At 41.3% G+C, this 18,284-nt stretch overlaps 2 long non-coding RNA genes across 2 annotated transcripts in view; both read right to left on the reverse strand.

Moving 5' to 3' along the window:
- Positions 1-18,284, reverse strand: part of LOC145454145 (uncharacterized) — a 184,737-nt gene that overhangs the window by 49,272 nt on the left and 117,181 nt on the right. The window lies entirely within an intron of this gene.
- On the reverse strand, positions 16,301-17,287 carry LOC145453986 (uncharacterized). The gene is made up of 2 exons (XR_013919999.1): positions 17,150-17,287; positions 16,301-16,424 (listed from the first exon to the last, which is right to left on the reverse strand). It is a non-coding gene; the product is annotated as an uncharacterized LOC145453986 (long non-coding RNA).

Raw genomic sequence — 18,284 nt, forward strand, 5'->3', positions numbered from 1 at the left:
GACAAAATCTAGTATAAATCTGACTCTCAAAGATACGTCGCCGTATTCAGTCCCGACTTCACTCAAAACCGATGAAATTCGGGGGTCCGGAACCGATTCGTGACCACCTCCGTCCAGACAAAATGGATCTGCTGTCATTACATGATATGCGGGGTTTCGTTGCATATTCATTTGCGTACAGTGAAACTTTGTATCGAACCATTGTCGGAATTCTGTTTGATTTGTCTGTACATATGTTGTTATTGCAGTAGGGTTTAGCACCACAGGAAGTATATTGGCAAAATCTTATCCATCACACAACGATAACATCTTAACTATCGGCAAACTCAACGGTCATCACTCGTCGTTCGAATGCTTGTAATATCGGTGTGATGTACACAAACCAGCTGTGATTAATCGAGCGTGACATAAACGGTGTCAGTCGTCACTCTCCTGTTTGACTAAACTCGCATATTCGAGCGGGTTGACAGCAATGCGATACATTTGATGTTCACATCGATCCTTATATTTATAGGGCTACCAAAGTCAGCTTAAAATAACAAAAAACACCACGAATAACGCGAAATGTCGGTCTGATCGATTTCGGTGAGTGACCTTTCATTTAGCTAACTCGCACAACGCAAGTAATTGACGGGTATTTCGGTAGTCAAGTCAGAAGAAATGACATTGTTTTCTAGTCAATCTAATGAAATTAGCGGTATAAATATAAAAATACGTCTTCCCCAATCGTAACTTGCAACCTGTGAAAAACGTGTACCGCAAAATATCCTCACCACCCCCAACAAAACATAGTTGCGAAGAATATCATACTATGGACGTATTGACTCGGCGGAGTGCTACCGTGAGAGAAATGCTGTTTGACCCCCTCGACCTAGCCTTGGATTTACCGTTCGAAAAACTCCACCGGAAGAAGCTGTGATCGAGTGTCGCAATCAATGTCAGCCACGCTCCATCAATATGTTGCTTTGACAAAACTTGTACGTATATACGCCAGAGATGAGCATTAATTAGGATTTAGAAAAAAACGTATTGTGAAATTTTGCTGGATTAGGATTGCATTAGATTTTGAGATTGATTTACTATATCGTACAGTCTACAACTGCCGAGCCCCGTCGTGACGAAATAGGAATAATCAGTTGTGGAACGATAAGTGAGGGCTAACCGCTTATACCCCTAGTTTATTCTTGAAAGCTCTATAGATTACTGGTTAGCTGTATTTTTGTGGACGACTGACAACAGTTAGTTGTCGCTATTGTACGATTTACACTTTGTGTTATACATTTTTTTGTTACCACCGCGAACTAGGAGATCAATCACGACGACGGGCAACTAGTCCCAATTGGCGGAATACTGTCTGATTCATCTGTATAATCAGGTTTAACACCACAAGAAGTATATTAGTAGTTTATGAATGAATACAATCTTATCCATCAAACAACAAACAAATAACATCCATTCAAAAGTCACTTGACAAAATTTATCAACCCTCGTATAATAATCGATGTAGTCAACTGGTTTGCGTTGTCTAATTTACTTTCTGCATCCACTTCACTGCTCCACACCAGGTGTATACTCGAGTAAACATATTTATTTAGGCGTATAGCACGCAGTGGGGTCCTTATGGATCACGTTCAACACTTGTGTTGATGGGCACCCCAGAAGCCTACATATAGGCGGTCATGTGACGTTGAGGGAATAACGAAATGACACATTAGCGCCTGTATTTTCACAGATCATCGGCTTACCTATGAGTAAAAAGCGACGCTTATCGTATAGAAGGTGCGGTAAACAATCGGTTACGGTCCGGACTGAGATGTGGCAAACGCGTATTGCGTTGAACGCATCAAATTTGTTCCCCTGTCTATTTATGACCACACTCGATGATAACAAAAATTCTAAGGCATGACAGAACGTACGAACGAATATCGACGCTAACAAGAGAACGATCAGTCAATGTTCAACTTGGCAGTGACTTTCCGCTTTAGTAAGTTTACCATAAACCATGAGCTCGTCCAAATAGTCCAGGCATCAATTTCTATATTCTACACATGAGCGAGTGATCACTATTACGACGTTTGAAATTGGCACTACAAACAGTGAGATAGACTGATGCTAACAAAGGTCTTGGAGGGTCAAGAACCACGACTGAGCAGATTGGGAGTATCCGACTATATTGATCAGTCCGGGGCGTCTCTAATCTGTATTGTCTAACCACAGAGCGTAATGTAGACAACGCGGTAATACTGTATACTTCAAGGGTATGGGCAAAAGTATATCTGTTCGACAGCAGATCGACGCAAATCGCACGCAAAACTAATATACGATCGACACCAACATGGTATACCATTTTACACACAGCGGATTGATTACGCAGGTGGTGATCAGGTTTTGATCGATTTTTAATGAAGTCGGGCACAGGATAAAGTGGTTTGAGATTTAAATTGAATTTGCTTCACTGAAATACACAAAACAATACCCCGTTTTTAGGTATGTTGTGGACTTGGATTGAGTAATGGTGTTAAAAGACGCTACTGATTCGAGTACTCGGTACTTGTGCTATATACCCAAGTCGTTGTAACTTACTCCTCAACCGTTTCAGGTGAAATTACTTACTCTTTGCACGTTTGACTTTAAAAGCAGAAAGTAGTTTTGCAATGAGTTTACCTCACTTTTACAAAGTTATAAATCAGACCTACACCAAAATCCTACATTTGAATAACAGAATTATGCGAAAACAGCAAGATAGACCCTACCCGCCACTCGTAGATCCCTATTTCGCGTTATTCACGGTCTTTTTGGATATTTTAAGCTAAAACGGAAGATAAATTCACAAAAAGGAGTACATTTATGCGAGGATTTTCCTGGAGAAGGAGGACGTACGCCAACCCCATTAGTATGAGAATCGATGGGGACATCAAATATATCGCATTGTCGTCAACCTTAACAGCCAGACTGTTTAGAGTCAAGTGTACCCGTTTGATGCTGGTGTGATCAGACTCTTTTAGTGGTTTATTCTAATAAAGTAAATGTGCAGTACATAATAGACAATCAATAAATAGGCAAGCGGCTATTAGGGGCGGTATTGGTTTGGGTTAATGGATGTTTGCTATTTGGTAGATGACGTTCATCTTTAGCAAAGAGTGGGTGTGGTCGCTAGCTATATGTTTGGAAATTTTCAGGGTTTGTTGTGACTGTGGGACGAAACCTATTGATGCGTGTCAATTGACTTCTGCTTTTGGGGGTTTTCCAAATTTTGCTTTGAACGAGGTCTACCCGCTTTTGGGTGGTTGGTTGTAACTATTATTGCCTGACTCCAATTCATATTATGTTGCCGTATGGTTCTGATAATCATAGACTTTGTGGTGACTGGATGGTTGGGTGTCCTTTCTCCTAATTGATTTCCTGTTCGGAGGGGGTTGGGGAGGAGGGGTAGTAATTGGTGGTGAGGGTGGGACCGGGGGGGTTATATTCATTTATTTATTGCGTGAAAGAGATAATATTGCGTAGGTAGTCAAAAACAATAAATGGCGGTAGTACAAATTAGCACATAGCATGAATAATAAGATTTTTGACATAATCATTTTCATCGTATTATATATATATCCGCGTTCTACGTATCTATGATATCGTAGATTTTTAGATCGTTTGCGTGCGCGTCGGTGGTTCGGCAGTCTATCGCGTTTTCTTTATCCTCTGTCCCATTGTCGTCTGGTTTGTGTCTGGAGGTCTTTTCGTATATGCTCGATCTTGGTATTCGCGTCATTTTCATATTCGTTCGTGATGTCGAGGGTCTTCTTCCATCTCCACACATTCATCTTCATATTTGCGAAGGTTGTGATTACGATTTTCTTGTGCTGGCCCACATATGTGTTGTGGAGGATGTCGACGGTGGATACGTTTATGTCGGTTCTCAGCTTTTCTTCTAGATCGGCTCTGACACTGTAGAAGAGTTTTCTATAAGTTGGGCATATCGTAAAAATATGGTGCATAGTGTCTCGATCTTTTCGACAGAATTTGCAGTTGTTTTTGAGTGCTTGCCCATTTCTCCATGTCCATCCGGCCTGGTCTTTTTTTGCTCCTGTAAAATATGCTTCGGTATTTATTCTGTATGATGTTACCCTCTGCTGGTTTGTGATATGGTGTCTGATATCTTCTTCATGTAGCCATATTTCTTTCCAGTTCGGGATCTCGTGGTCGCCATGTTCCGTTTTGATCTTGATTAGCGCGGCGTAGATATCTTTTTGGTTCAATTCTCGAGTTGGTGTGTCGTCGTTCTGTAGCAGCTCATATATCCTCTTTTCTTCCGTCCAGTTCTTAGTTGGTGAATATCTGTGTGGGAAGGAGTTGCTGTATAGGTTATTATTTATTGTTCTCACCTTGGTTCCAAGATTATAGATAGCTTCTGCATGCCATATCTCGGTTGGCGAGGTGGTGTTCGCTATTTCTTGGAGGCGTTTGACATTCCTGGCTTGTATTGTAGTGATTACGTCAGGGAATCCGATTCCACCATGCTCTTTCGGCTTAATGAGAGTGTTTCTCGATTTCGATTCGATCTTTTCTGGGGACCATAGTATGTCATATATGATTCGTTCGAGTGCTTTTCCTTGCTTCTTGGTAATCTGAATATTGTAATATACATATGTTATCTTGGTCATTAGATATGATTTGATTGCCTGCGTTTTTCCTATCCAGGATAGTTTTATGGACTTGATATAGGCCGCATGTTTCTTTATATCCTTGATGAGATTGTCGTGGTTCGATTCCCTTGCATCATCTCCATAATATATCCCCAGGATTTTGATTGTCTGTTTGGCATAGTGTGCGTGCCTGGAGTCTCGTAGGCGAGTTTGTGATGTTGGGTTGAGCGCTAGGATTTCGGTCTTTTCGGTGTTTATGTCTTGTCCTGTGATTCTATAGAGACTTGAGAACTCATTAAAGGCTTCTGTTATCGATTCGATGTTGCTGAGGTATAACGTGATGTCGTCCGCGAATTGGTCTATTTTGTGCCTTATATTACCTATGCGGATGCCACTTATTTGGTCGTTTTGATCTATTTTACGAGCCAATGGGTCGGCGCTAATCGCGTAGAGCGTCATACTGAGGGGACACCCTTGTCGGATGCCCCTCGTATATGGAATGGTCGCTGCTTCGTAGCCATTGATTTCAATTGTGGCTGTTGGTTCTTTGTATATTGCGCGAATCGCGTTTATAGTCTGGGGTTGGACTGGGAGTCGTTCTAGGATATTTAATAACATGCGATGATCTACCTTGTCAAAAGCTTTGCTGGCGTCTATCGTCATGATATATCCTTGTATCGGTTTATCTTCATGGTATCGTAGGGCGGCATTGATGTTGTTCAGGACTGCTTCCATTTTTCTTCCTGGTTTTCCGGCTTTTTGAGATTTGTTGATCGAGTCCTGGATTTCTTGAGTTAATCTGTGATTTAGGATTTTTGCCATTATTTTATAATCTATGTTGAGCAGAGATATTGGTCTCCAATTTTTTAGTTTGTGCTTCTCTTTTCCCTTGTGAATTAATATGACTTTTGCTCCATTCCAGCTTTTGGGTATTTTTCCAAATAGTATGGCGTTATTTATTATCTGAGTTAGTGTTGTACGTACCGTCTTCCATGTTGTGAGATAAAACTCTACCGTGAGACCGTCTGGTCCTGGTGATTTTCCTCTTTTCATTGTTTTGAGTGCCTGCAGGATTTCTTCACTTTGTACGGGTGGTTGCCGTTCGTTCGATTTTTGCTGTGTTGTGCCGTGCTTGTAGGATGCCAGGTAATCTTCTTGATTGGCTTGATTGCTTTCTCTATGACTCGCCCATAAGTCTAGGTAGAAAGATTGTATCTCGTTAGCGATTTTTTGTTTATCCGCTGTTATTGAACCGTCTTCAAGCTGTAGCTTTTTCATCTCAGTTTGCTTTCTTCGCTTTTGGAATTGGGACCAGAAAGTTCTTTGCTGGTTCCTTTCTCCTTCAAAAATATCGCATCTCGTTAGCATTTTGAGTTTACCATTTAGTTTTTGGTATTTGGTATTCTCGTCACAGTTCTTATTTTTATCAATTTCGTACCTTTTGCTTATGTTCGCTATTTTTGCTTTTAGCGTGTCCCACCACTCTTGGAGCGACTCGAATTTCTCTATCGTGGCCTCTTCTGTGTCGACAAGATTGGCTATGATGTCTTTATACGTTTCATCACGCAGCAGGTAATTGTTGCATTTCCAATTCCTTTTATGCCATCGGGTAGTGGGATTTATCTCTATTCCCATTGTGGGGCTTATATGGTCAGCGACAAAATTATTTTCGTGACCTGCAAAGGTGACGTCATCCAAGAGTTCTCTTGATATATATATTCTATCGAGTCTTGTCGAGTTATAGGTGGTTACGTGGGTATACGTTTGCTTCTTTGGGTATTTGTGCCTAAATATGTCGATCATATGGGTTTCTTCTATGATCTTTCTTAGTATATTTGTCCCAGTTCTGTTTTTAAAGTTTCTTTTATCTTTGATATCTTTTTCGTCTAGTACAACGTTAAAGTCTCCTCCCATAATAATGGGTATATCTATTTCATTGATATGTCGACTCAGTTCAGTCAGGAAGTTGACTCTTTTATGACGGGCTTCTGTTCCTAGCCCGGATGGGGCGTATATGTTGATGATTGCTATGGGGCATTGATCTAGTTGGACGTATAGGCATTGAGCTCGATTTTCTATAATGTTTACATTTGAAAGGATTTGACCTTGCCAGTCCGATCTCGCTAGTATCGCGGTGCCGTCGTATTGTCTTCTCTTGGTCTTTGAGTTGACGAAGATCGTATATCTCATTTTTTCTGCCCAGGTGCTTAGTTTGTTATAATCCACTCTGTGAGTTTCTTGCACTAGCATAAAGTCCATTTTCGAGTCATTTATGTACTGTTCAATATCCTCGAGTCTTCCTGACATCCCATTAACGTTGATACTGACAATTTTCATGGTTATTGGATGTTATAGCTCAGTGTCTCGTCGGAGCCTGTGGACTCTTCAGATTCACTGTCTACCTTCTTTGCTTTGGTTTGTTTACTTATTTCATCGCTGCTGGTTGAGGCTCTTGGTCTTTTCGGTGTTCCGCTAGACATCAGCGAGTCATTATCGAGTTCATCTTCTTCTGTTATTTTGCTTTCTTCATTGGTGTCTTTCTTGTCTTCGTTGGGTGGTGATGTCGGTGCTTCCGGCACAAATTTTGGTTTAGTTGCTGTTTTCATTACTATCCGATGTCTCATTGGTATTGGTGGTGGTTGTTGCTTCTGGCTTCTGTTTTTCTTTGCCGTTGCATTCCACCAGTCCTCATTTCTGTTTTCTTTCCTTTGCTGTACTGTTTCTTCTGGGATTTCTGGGCGGCTTACTGCGTCTAGCCTGTCCCGCTGGCTTTCCGCAGCCGTGTTGCGTGGGTTATGATCTTGTCTGTTAGGCTGCGGTGCTTCTTTTTGTACATTCGGTTCGGTACAGACTGCTGTATCGTGGCCCTTTGCTTTGCACGTTTTGCAGTACGGCTCGGCGGGGGTTGGGCATTCTCCAATTAGATGATTAGTTGATTTGCAGCGGTAGCATTTCTTCGCGTAGGCCTCTTCTGCCGTTTTTATGTGGCACGTATATCCGTCTACGATCAGGTACGATGGTAGCTTTTCTTTGTTAAACTCTTCAACCCACAGGTTGGTATACCCGTTGTATATATTGGTATTTCTTCGGTAGACCCTTGTCATATTTACTATTTTGCCGAAGTCGTAGCTATTGACTGTGTTTTCTAAAGTTGCCTTTGTTGTTTCGGCCGGAACGCCACGTAGTATCAAGTGTGTGGCCGGAAGCCTTGGTAGTTCTATCGTTATAGTTTCGAAATGCTTGGCTTCTGGATTCCTTTTCAGCTCATTGTGTATCATATCTCTTATGTTTCTTCCTTCATCGTCGTTCCAGAAAGTTGCGACCCATACACCTTTTCTGATTTGGTATAACATTTCCAAGTATTTTTCGTATTCTGCTGTGATTTTGCTGTATTTCAGCTCGTCGTGGACTGTATCCCAGTCCATTTCTTCAGGCCCTTTCAAGAATAAAGATCTTGGCCTTGTATGCTGGTAAACTCTGTCTTTAGGTGGCACTCTGCCTGCTACAGATGCGTAATCCCCATTATTTCCTGGTATTATATCCATAATATTCGTTATATCTGTGGTTCGCATTGCGCATATACGCAGTTCAACTATAATCCGATAGCAGTGGGCTACGCCCTTTTAGCTCAAACTCAGGATGCAAAGCCTCGCTGTCTTCCGCACGTGCGCGTGTTCAGACTAGATGACCTTCACGGTCTTATCGATCATTCCTATCTAATACCGAATACTGTGCAAGCATATTTTCTGTACCACCATCACTGCCGTGTGTTATGTATTTTGATTGGATGAAAATAAAGACTCTCTCTCTCTCTCTCTCTCTCTATCTCTTACTGAGTATACGAGTTTCCTCAGACAGCTGATAGGACCGACTTTGATCGCGTCACACTCGAGTGATCACAGCTGTGTTGAGTACATCACACCGAAATTACAAGCATTCGTACGAGAAGTGATGAGAGCCTGTAAGTGTGATCATGGTTTCCGTAGTAAAAACAGAGTGATTTTGTCGAATACCCCACCGTCAGACGGGTGTATCACTAACGAAGATCCCTACCCTTTTAGACCTAGTGTAAAATACCGTAGCTCCCGATCATCATTTTACAATACTAACAAACCCTACCGAAAGAGATGGTACGTAACAGTATCTTGTGGTCGATTAGCTTTTTCATAAAAATATGAAATCTACATAAATACATACCGTTGGAGTCGTTGAGGGGTTTAAAGTTGGTATCGTTGTGGGTAAGATTTTGTTCATCCTCAAATGATAACGTTCCTGTGGGGATAAACACGATTGCACTAACAACACATGCACAGCCCGCACATAGGTCGCTACAAAGTTTTGCTGTACGCAGAACTATTAGGCCTTGTATGGAGGTGATCACGAGCCGGTCTTTCCAAATATATACTCAAAAGTGGTGGACAGACTTGGCGTAGATCCATGGTCACTTATACCCGATACTTTACTTCGAGGCAAACGCTGGGAATCAGACGGACGAACCCCGTTTTCGATTGTGGTACGTGTGCGTGGAAAAATACAGTACAATTACTGGGATTATATCACACCTCAAAGTACTTTCGTGTCTGAACTTGCCTCATGGGTCAATCGAGGCGACTCACACAGATATTCCTAGTTTATCCTTGAGGGCTGTATTACCGGTTAGCTGTATATTTATGGATGATTAACAACCGTTAGCTGTCGCTATTGTACCATTTACATATGTATTATACAAGGGGGCGGGCAACTCCTTCGGTCGGCGGGCCGGAGAAAATTAAGTACTTGGCGGGCCGAATTGCAGAATCGATACATTATTCACCCATTGATCCCCATATATGAGGAATGAATCGTGTTTAACCAATATATTTTAACTACCTCAATGTCACTGCAAAGCCATATCCCCCCGATAATAACGAAGACAATGTGGATTTGAGAACAGCCTCGTTATGTAGGCACCGCCGTGTCTGCTTCTCTCTAATCAATGAACACACCGTGCAACCCATAAATAAGATTTACAAATTACCGGGTCGCTTCGAAACTGTATTTTGGCTCGACAGTTTTATGGGGGCCTACTCTTTATAATTAGGATAGAAAGCGATTTCACGATACTGACATTTCTTTAAAACTACTTCTACTTGAGTACTTCAAAAGCAATACATTTTGTCCTTCCATTTGAAGTAAATTTAGCATGTGTTGTAAATCACTCCAGCTATCTCGATAAGCTCGCTTGAATGCGTAGTTTCGTCTGGATCTGCAGTACCTAGTAGGCCTACGTCGTGTATACACAGAGAGGGATTGCAGTGGCGACTTGCTTCAGTCGAGTAACGGGCGATGTCGATTTCACACGCATTCCAAAGTGCATTTTGTGAGAATGATGTACCACCACCCAGGCTATTCTAGCTACGACATTGGATCATTTGGCTGTACTGGGGTGGGCCCGACATGTCGAGTGCGCTCGATCTTTTTCACGGTAGTTTGGGGCGCTTTTACTATTGACATGTTTACACAGGGTCCCGTATCCACGTAATAGCCTGCACAATACCATCATAGCGTCATTTTCCCGATTTGGCCACGTACCCGACTTTTGTAATCTAGGCCCTCATTTTACGTTACTCGTGGTGTTTTTTGGGTATGTTAAGCTAACAAGGAGGACAAACTGACAGAAAGAGAGTACATTTGGGTGAAGGGGTGACATATCTGGGAAAAGGAGGACATATGCTCCCTTGAATGAGGCCGTATGATAACCCTATTAAATAGGAGGGTCGACGGGGATATCAAATGGATCGCATTGTGTTGCTGTCAACCCAAAAACGCGAGTTTTGTCAAACAGGCGGGTCGATGACTGACATCGATTGTGTCACGCTCGATCGATCACAGCTGATTTGCGTACATCTGACCACAATGAAATTACAAGTATTCAAGCGACAAGTTTGTTTGTCTGTTTGTTGGTAGGGTATAGGTATTATGGTTTTGTGGTGGATAGGACTTTGCTAATATACTTCTTGTGGTGCTAAACCTGATTGCACTAATAACTCATGTATAGTTGAACATAATTCCGACAATGGTTCGATACAAGGTTTCGCTGTACGCAAATGAATATGCAGCGTCATCTCCATATCGTGTAAAGATAGTAGAACTATCGTGCCTGGGTGGTCACTTGACCGTATCCAGCCCTGGCACCGAAACCGAGCAAAATAAGGTCAGTCAGCTGATCGACGGTGAAGCGAGCTATCGCGGATTGGATGCAGCCAAACGGCCTTGAGAGACGGATTTATGCTATATTTTACCCTCACAACATGTGGAAATAACAGGACTTTACGAGCCAGCCGGATTTTTTGGACTTTGATTTAGCAACCCGAGTCGGGGTGGAGTCAGATTTCGAAATCTCCCCGCTCATCTTTACACCTCACCGAAAGAAGGCTAGATTGCATCACGTGATCTGGCACAATTCATCCTCATTATTGCACCACCGCATACAAAGTTTCGCTGTACGCAAATTAATGTACAACGAAACTCCCCTTACAGCAGTGTCTTTTGAGAGATGGATTTATGTTACATTCTACCAAGCCTAATATATGGAGAAACCAGTACTTTACGTGCCAGTCGGATTTTTTGGACTTTGATTTTGCAGCCCTATAGTCGCAGTGGATTCCGATTTTGAAATCTCCCACTCTACTTTACACCTCACCTCAGGCTATAGATCGCATAACGTATGATCTGCCACAATTCATTGCCATTATTGCACCACCGAGCGCGTTTCAGCCAAATAAGGTCAACCCACTGATCCCAACGGGTCATTGTTATGGCTATTGTGTTGCGGTTACCCGATTGTTCTAAACAATGCCGATATTTCAGACTTGGAGGACATATTCTAGGTGGATCAGCACAAGATCAATATTTTAATTTATATTTTCGGAATCGGTGCAACAGTAGCTTTCGATCAAGACCAGATTCAATAATTTCTGCGCTCGGGAAGATAGCTTTTGGATTGCCAGAAATCCTACAGTCGCTTACGCAAAACAATTCTTCATTCCAGCCCCGGCGAAGCGGAGCGAAGCTGCAAAATTGGTCGTTGCCATTCCATGTTTAATTTCTATAGTAACACTCTGTCGAGTCAATATATCCGTAGTATGATGTCGCAAATATGCTCGGCGGTGTTGGCATAACATGTGTTGAGGATATGTTACGGCACACACGAGCACAACTGATTGTCTGCAGCGAAATTAGTCGAATTCGAACGACAGTGCGTGGCTGCCGAAGCAATAGTTCCTTAGCATGATATTGTAAATATGCTTGGAGGTGTTGGCATAACAAGTGTTGAGGATATGTTACTGTACACGCGAACACAACTGATTGCCTATAGCGAAATGAGTCGCTCTCGAACGACAAGTGCGTGGTGAGCTCGCGATCGATCGTACAGACGGGTAAAGCATGAGTTCGCCAACTGATCGATTCAAGTTGTACATCATGTACAGCATTGAAAAATAATATGCCGCGATAAATTGTATATCATTTACAAGCACTGGCACGATTACGCTTGACCAGACGTGAAGCAGTAAAAGAACCCATCATAAATACATTGTTTGGTTGGGACTGTCTGTCCTTATGAAGACGCTAGAACGCGGTATAGGTATGGAACAGCCACATTTGTTGCTTGCACCGAATACTAGGTACGTAATACTGGGGGTTAACACGTTGATGCGAGCAAAATTGAGAATCAGCTATTTGTTTAATTACTTAATATATTCATAATGTTACTTTATTTAAGCTAATCTATGTCGGGTCGCCTAATACAAACCTGACACAGCCGAACGTATGGACACCTAAAACACGCACCAGGATCTCATGGATCGTAAGAAAACTATACTGACGTCACGACCGGCAATTATTCCTATTACCCCCCCGTCCACCCCCCCCCCCCCAATACACGAAATTGAATCAACCGCGGAACGATAAGTCAACCAGTTTGACGGGCTATTGCTCCCAGGTCATGAAATTGGACCACGGAACAACGGGTCAGGGCAGGCAACTACTATCACCGTCGTGTACGACCGAGGTCAGCTATGGATCGTGGAAAAATACAGTAAAATTACAATGTGTTATAATCAGGAGGCGAGTGGAAAAGTACAAGTAGAATGACTCCAGTCTCATGTCTGAGTACAAAGGTCAATCCAGATTCTTTGTTCGTTTTCTCTCTATCGGTAATTATTCCCCCTTTTTTAATTGCCGCACAGTCAGAAGGGAATTCCCCTCCAGTATTGCTGCAAAATTGAGAATGAGCTAATTCATTCATTAATTATTATATTGATAATGTTTGTTTGTTTATCATAAATCGCGAATGGGGGCGTCGTGCACATTTATCTAACTACTCACATCGCATATTGTTTTACTGATTATAGCTGATTTACCATATTTCACACGACGCCGTAAAGAAGACTGGATAATTAATCACAAATCAATATTATTGAGTAGTATATATTTTTTTCTACGGTGTTCGGATTTCTATAATTGCCTGAACCTTACATGATGATTTATTTAAATATATCAGCAAAGATCAGTTATAACATTAGGCGTTTATATTTTGGAGTAGGCTACGCCTGAAAAGAACTGGTGGCTTCAATGTCAAAAACTATAGGTCTACCTCGGTATATTGTGCATCCATATCAGTGTTTGTAAAGGTTTTTGCGATCGCGTGCCACTAATTTGTTTAGGCGTTTATATTTTTAAGTAGGCTGCTCCTGAAAAGGACTGAGAGCTTCAATGTCGAAAACTATAGGCCTACCTCGGCATATTGTGCATCTATATCAGTGCTTCTAAAACTTTTCGCGATCGCGTACCACCAATTTGTTTTCTTAAGCGTCAGCGGGAACTTTTAAATGGGTAGACAGTAGGGTTCAAAAAGGGAAGATGCATCGTTATAACGTCATGCAAGAAGGTATTAGACAGCTGTATAGCGAAATTGGTAAGACAAAAAGCATATTAACTGATGGGTTCAAATTGACCCCACCAGAGCAATCGTGTAACGATATCCCACCTGAGTGCCTAGGGTTAATACACTGCGTACCACCTGGCAGAGTTAGGATCAAGTCACTACCTTCGAGTGACAAGTAATTTCGAGTCATTACACATTTTGACTTCGGCGGAACATTTTGGGGCCAGCGAGCATTTTCCAATTTCTGAACCATCTGTACCACATCTCCCCCTACATATATTCATGTTGAGCTTTAGAGCTGTTACAGTATTCCCTATGTTTTAGCTAACTGAATTAAATGTGAGCATAAACCGCATTTTAATTGCATTTACTAGCTGCACTAATGTGTGACGGGGCGCCATCTATGGTGACTGATGACGTCACGCATTGAGACATTGCGTTTGCGGGAGATAACCGCAGCTTCTGGGGTCTGTGTGGTGCACGCATTCCGTTTGCTGCCGTCAATATAACTGTTACAGGAACTGTCTGTCTGTGCTGTGAACTGATTGGCACTTTAAGTATAAAGAACTGGTAGCGACTCCGTTACAATAAAACAAAACCAATACAATTGACTTCCCCATATCGTTATAGTCATGTAGGTGAATTCGGGATGATGAGTGCACGAACCCGAGAGGTACTAGCCGGTACTTGGTAGTTGTTGATAACAACATTGATTTGATCCTGAATATAGTGCATACAAATACTGGATCGTCAATAGACACTTACGTGACCTTTCACACGAACCAATCAGGTTGCAGCAGGATGTAAACAAAGAACAAGCCCGGGCAAGCTTACTATGAGCTCTTATGGAAAAAGGTTGAAAAATGAAGGTTTTAAGCAAGATTACGTTGAATTGGGGATGACTGGCCTTAATGAATAGTAATAGCGTAGAGCTAGTATGTGGTTGCAGCTTTTAATCTAGGATGAACATGAATGGTGGCAAGTACGCACCAGCGTGCTGTGTCCAAATGCAAGGGTTTTTGACAACTTTTCTGATTAAGCGACGATTGTTGTATACTATACTATAGGATTGTGGTAATGCATATTTTGACGATTTCATAGGCTCCAGGTCTCGAGCAAAATTTTCAAGCATATCTCATGTTCAGAAATATATATAGCCTACTATAAAATATAGCTGCTGCCACACATCACAATTTTTGTGTATTGATTATGAAACTTGAAAGCTATGGAGATTCTATCGAATTTATGGATTTGAGTGGAACAGCATCTTCTTCTAACACCGCGGAGAAAGCTACGAAGTATTTCATGGAGCGCTATGCACACGATTTAGGGATAAAGATTGAGGAGACAATCCACTCTTTTTAGAAGCAATATTCTAGTGAACAGCCAATGTTATGGCAACTTGCGGAAAAGTGAGATAACACACTCAATGGAAATACACGTCCTCAGAAAATCCATTATTGATTCGTCTTGCACTTGTAAGACAGGGTAAGTAAGGAAAAAGACATTTTTTCAGAGACTCCTTCAATAGATATTTTAACCATGATTTATTTTCATATTAGGTTCTGATATATGCTCTCATGCATATGCATTGATTAAGACAATCCAGCACCTGAAGCTAAAAGGACTACATTGTGATTTGCATCAGCATCAGTGAGCTCCATCGTGATTGACAAGCAATCTCTCCACCGTACTCGCAACCGATCAACTCCTGCCTCAAGGTAGATTTTAGTGTATCTGGTGTCTTCAGTTTTATAACATTCCATCAAACACAAATAATCCTAGAACATTTTCATCTGGAGAATTGCTCATTCAACAAATTGGGCATCTAAATTAGCTTCAATAATGCACACCACTGGAATATCTAGACATGCACTGTTGGTACAGACTGACCATGGCACCGCGCAATTACGATCCGTAGCATGCTATTAGGAATTACGATATTGACAATGGAACTGAATTTGCACAATTGCCGAATATGTTGCGTCATTCATTTTTAATTTTCAATCTTGAATTAGAGTATGCAATTAGTCCATTTATATTTGGTTAGTTGTGATACACAATGCTGCATAGTATGACACCAGACAAAATTGTATACTCCTTGATTCTTTCGATCAGCTGTTCAATATGAATACGTTCTCTCGCCATCTTTCTTGTTGTGGAACAGTCTGGCTCAGGCATTTGAAGGTGTGTAATTCACGTGCAGGAATATTTAAATCTAGATTCAATTTCTTGATTTCAGACTCAATGGTGAATCCCTTTTCTGCCATGATAGCATTGCCTGGCTCACCGTAGCTGAACTCCATCATTTTCTTACATTTCTTGTCGAATCCACATATTTAACTAATATTTCGATCTTAAATGCTCCCTGTAAATAGTTCCTGCACAAAAGTAAGTGTACCACAATCCATCAATCCTTTCAAAGTTGTATGTGATTTATTGACAGTCAATAATCATTCTAGATTTGAGAAATCATGGATGAATGCAAATGGTGCATTTTCAAGAACCACATATCTACATGGCCAAATCGCGATTTAATGAAGCAGTTACATATGGCTGACCCAATGGTTAAATACTATGCTTACAGCAATACTATAAATTTGACATCAGTAGGATAAGTCGGGCAATTCAGAAAGAATTTAATGTAGTCTAGCATAAAATTTCAGCTTCTCCGCATCTTTTGACATTATGATGCTCCTCTGAGAACTGAACTTCACTAGCAATAATTGTCCGCCAATTTGTAATTTTCCTGGACGAGTTTACTGTTTTGTGCTTCTATACTTCTTCCAGAAATTTGATTTTCTTGCGTTTTATCCATCGACTTCCTCTTTCTGCAGCTTCATAAAAGATATCCATCAAGCCTGCACAAAATATATAATATGTTTATTTTACAGAGCAATACTGCTGTGCAGGCACCTATCAAGGCGTACTCGTCTGACTCGTACAACGTATCACCGCTACCAATTTCAACTATTCGTCTCATTATTGAATATATTGTTTTCAACAATTTCAATACATTACACACCATCAAGCAACAAAACTGGAGTGGAATAAAACGAGATACACACCAAGTCGATTGTGGCATCAAGTGTGACTGCATTTCAGATTGGACTCATTTTGAAACACAGATTTGTTTCATCTACATCAGTGGTTCCAACCTTTTTGACCTATCGGCCCCTTTTCAAGGTCAATACCGATCATCGCCCCCCAAATTTTGTGTACCGAAAATTGGGCATACAAACCTGTAATCACCGGCGGGTTGACTAAAAAAAAGGGTCAAATTTTCGGCTCGATGTCTAATTTGACACACTTTTGTAACTAAATTTCCGTGGGTTGACTGAAAAAAATGAAAAATAAAAAAATGTCAGCCGTTTTGACGCGTCATCGCCCCCCCCCCCGAATCGCCCCCTTCGCTATTTTCGCCCCCTTTGTCCATTTACGCCCCCCTAGACCGCCAAATCGCCCATGTTGGGAACCACTGATCTAGATTCTAGATTGTCACGATTCAATATTTTTGGTACAATAATAGATATGTCATTTTCTTAATAAAATGAGAATTCAGATGACTACAAGGAAGTCCACATGCCTTTATCCAGATTTTACATTCTTCCATGCATGTCATTGGCTCTGGGAAAGGTAAAAGCGCACACCAGGAACGGTCTGGGTAGCCATCTCCATGTTACGCAGGCTATTAGCACAGTATTTATCCTGATAGATACAATACACGAGCTAGAACAAAAAATGACGATTTCAGCCGGGAACAGATCATGTTGCCTAACATATATCATATTAATATGATCATTGAATATGCAGACAAGTGTCCAGTGTAACAGTAATTTGCTAGATAATGATACAGACTGTAGACTACCATATACAAATGTCGATTCCATAAATAGAACAGATATAACGCCACATAATGGATACCACACATATCCTGACTCAATATTCCTCTAATACATTCTATTCGCTACGACAATCCTATAGTATACGACTAAGGATAATAAAGCAATAGTTGCCTGATCCGAAAAGTTGTCAGAAATTCATTCATTTGGACATACCATGCTGATGCGTGCTTGCCATCATTCATGCTTATTGTAGGTTATAACACTGCATATACATACTAGCTCTACGTTATTACCATTCACCAAACCCAGCTATTCCCAATTCAATGTAATTTTGCTAAAAACCTATATTTTTCAACCCTTTTCCATAAGAGCTCATAGTAAGCTTGCCCGGGCTTGTTCTTTGTTTACATCCTACTGCAACCTGATTGGTTCGTGTCAAAGGTCACGTAAGTGTCTATTAGTTGGAACAATTCCACAGCGAAATATTTCGTATAGCAGAGTTCTCACCAGAAAAGACCTACATAGATTTCCACCTCTTGCCCATCGTTTTCGGGAGGCCTTTACCTAAAATATGGGGGCGAAAGACCTTGACAATTTCACCCAGGAAAAAGGATTAGGAACCACCGGTGTAAACCATATGAAGCTTATTTTCTCTTGTTCCTAAATATGTCATATACGGTTCGACTGCAATCAGTCCTGGGACACTGGAACATTTGTTTTCAGGCGGTCTTTATCGAACATCGCAAGGCACGGGTGCTCATCGGTTGAGTTCTTCAGACGCAATATATCTTGTGCATGCAAAACCCGAAGTTTCGGTTATAAACAGACTGACGTCGCAACGGATGCATGCTGTGATAATATACGACTATTTTAAGA

This window comes from Botryllus schlosseri, chromosome 13 (genome assembly GCF_051294905.1).
Source record: "Botryllus schlosseri isolate E-star chromosome 13, Bs_hap1, whole genome shotgun sequence".
In the NCBI taxonomy this organism is placed as follows: Eukaryota; Metazoa; Chordata; class Ascidiacea; order Stolidobranchia; family Styelidae; genus Botryllus; species Botryllus schlosseri.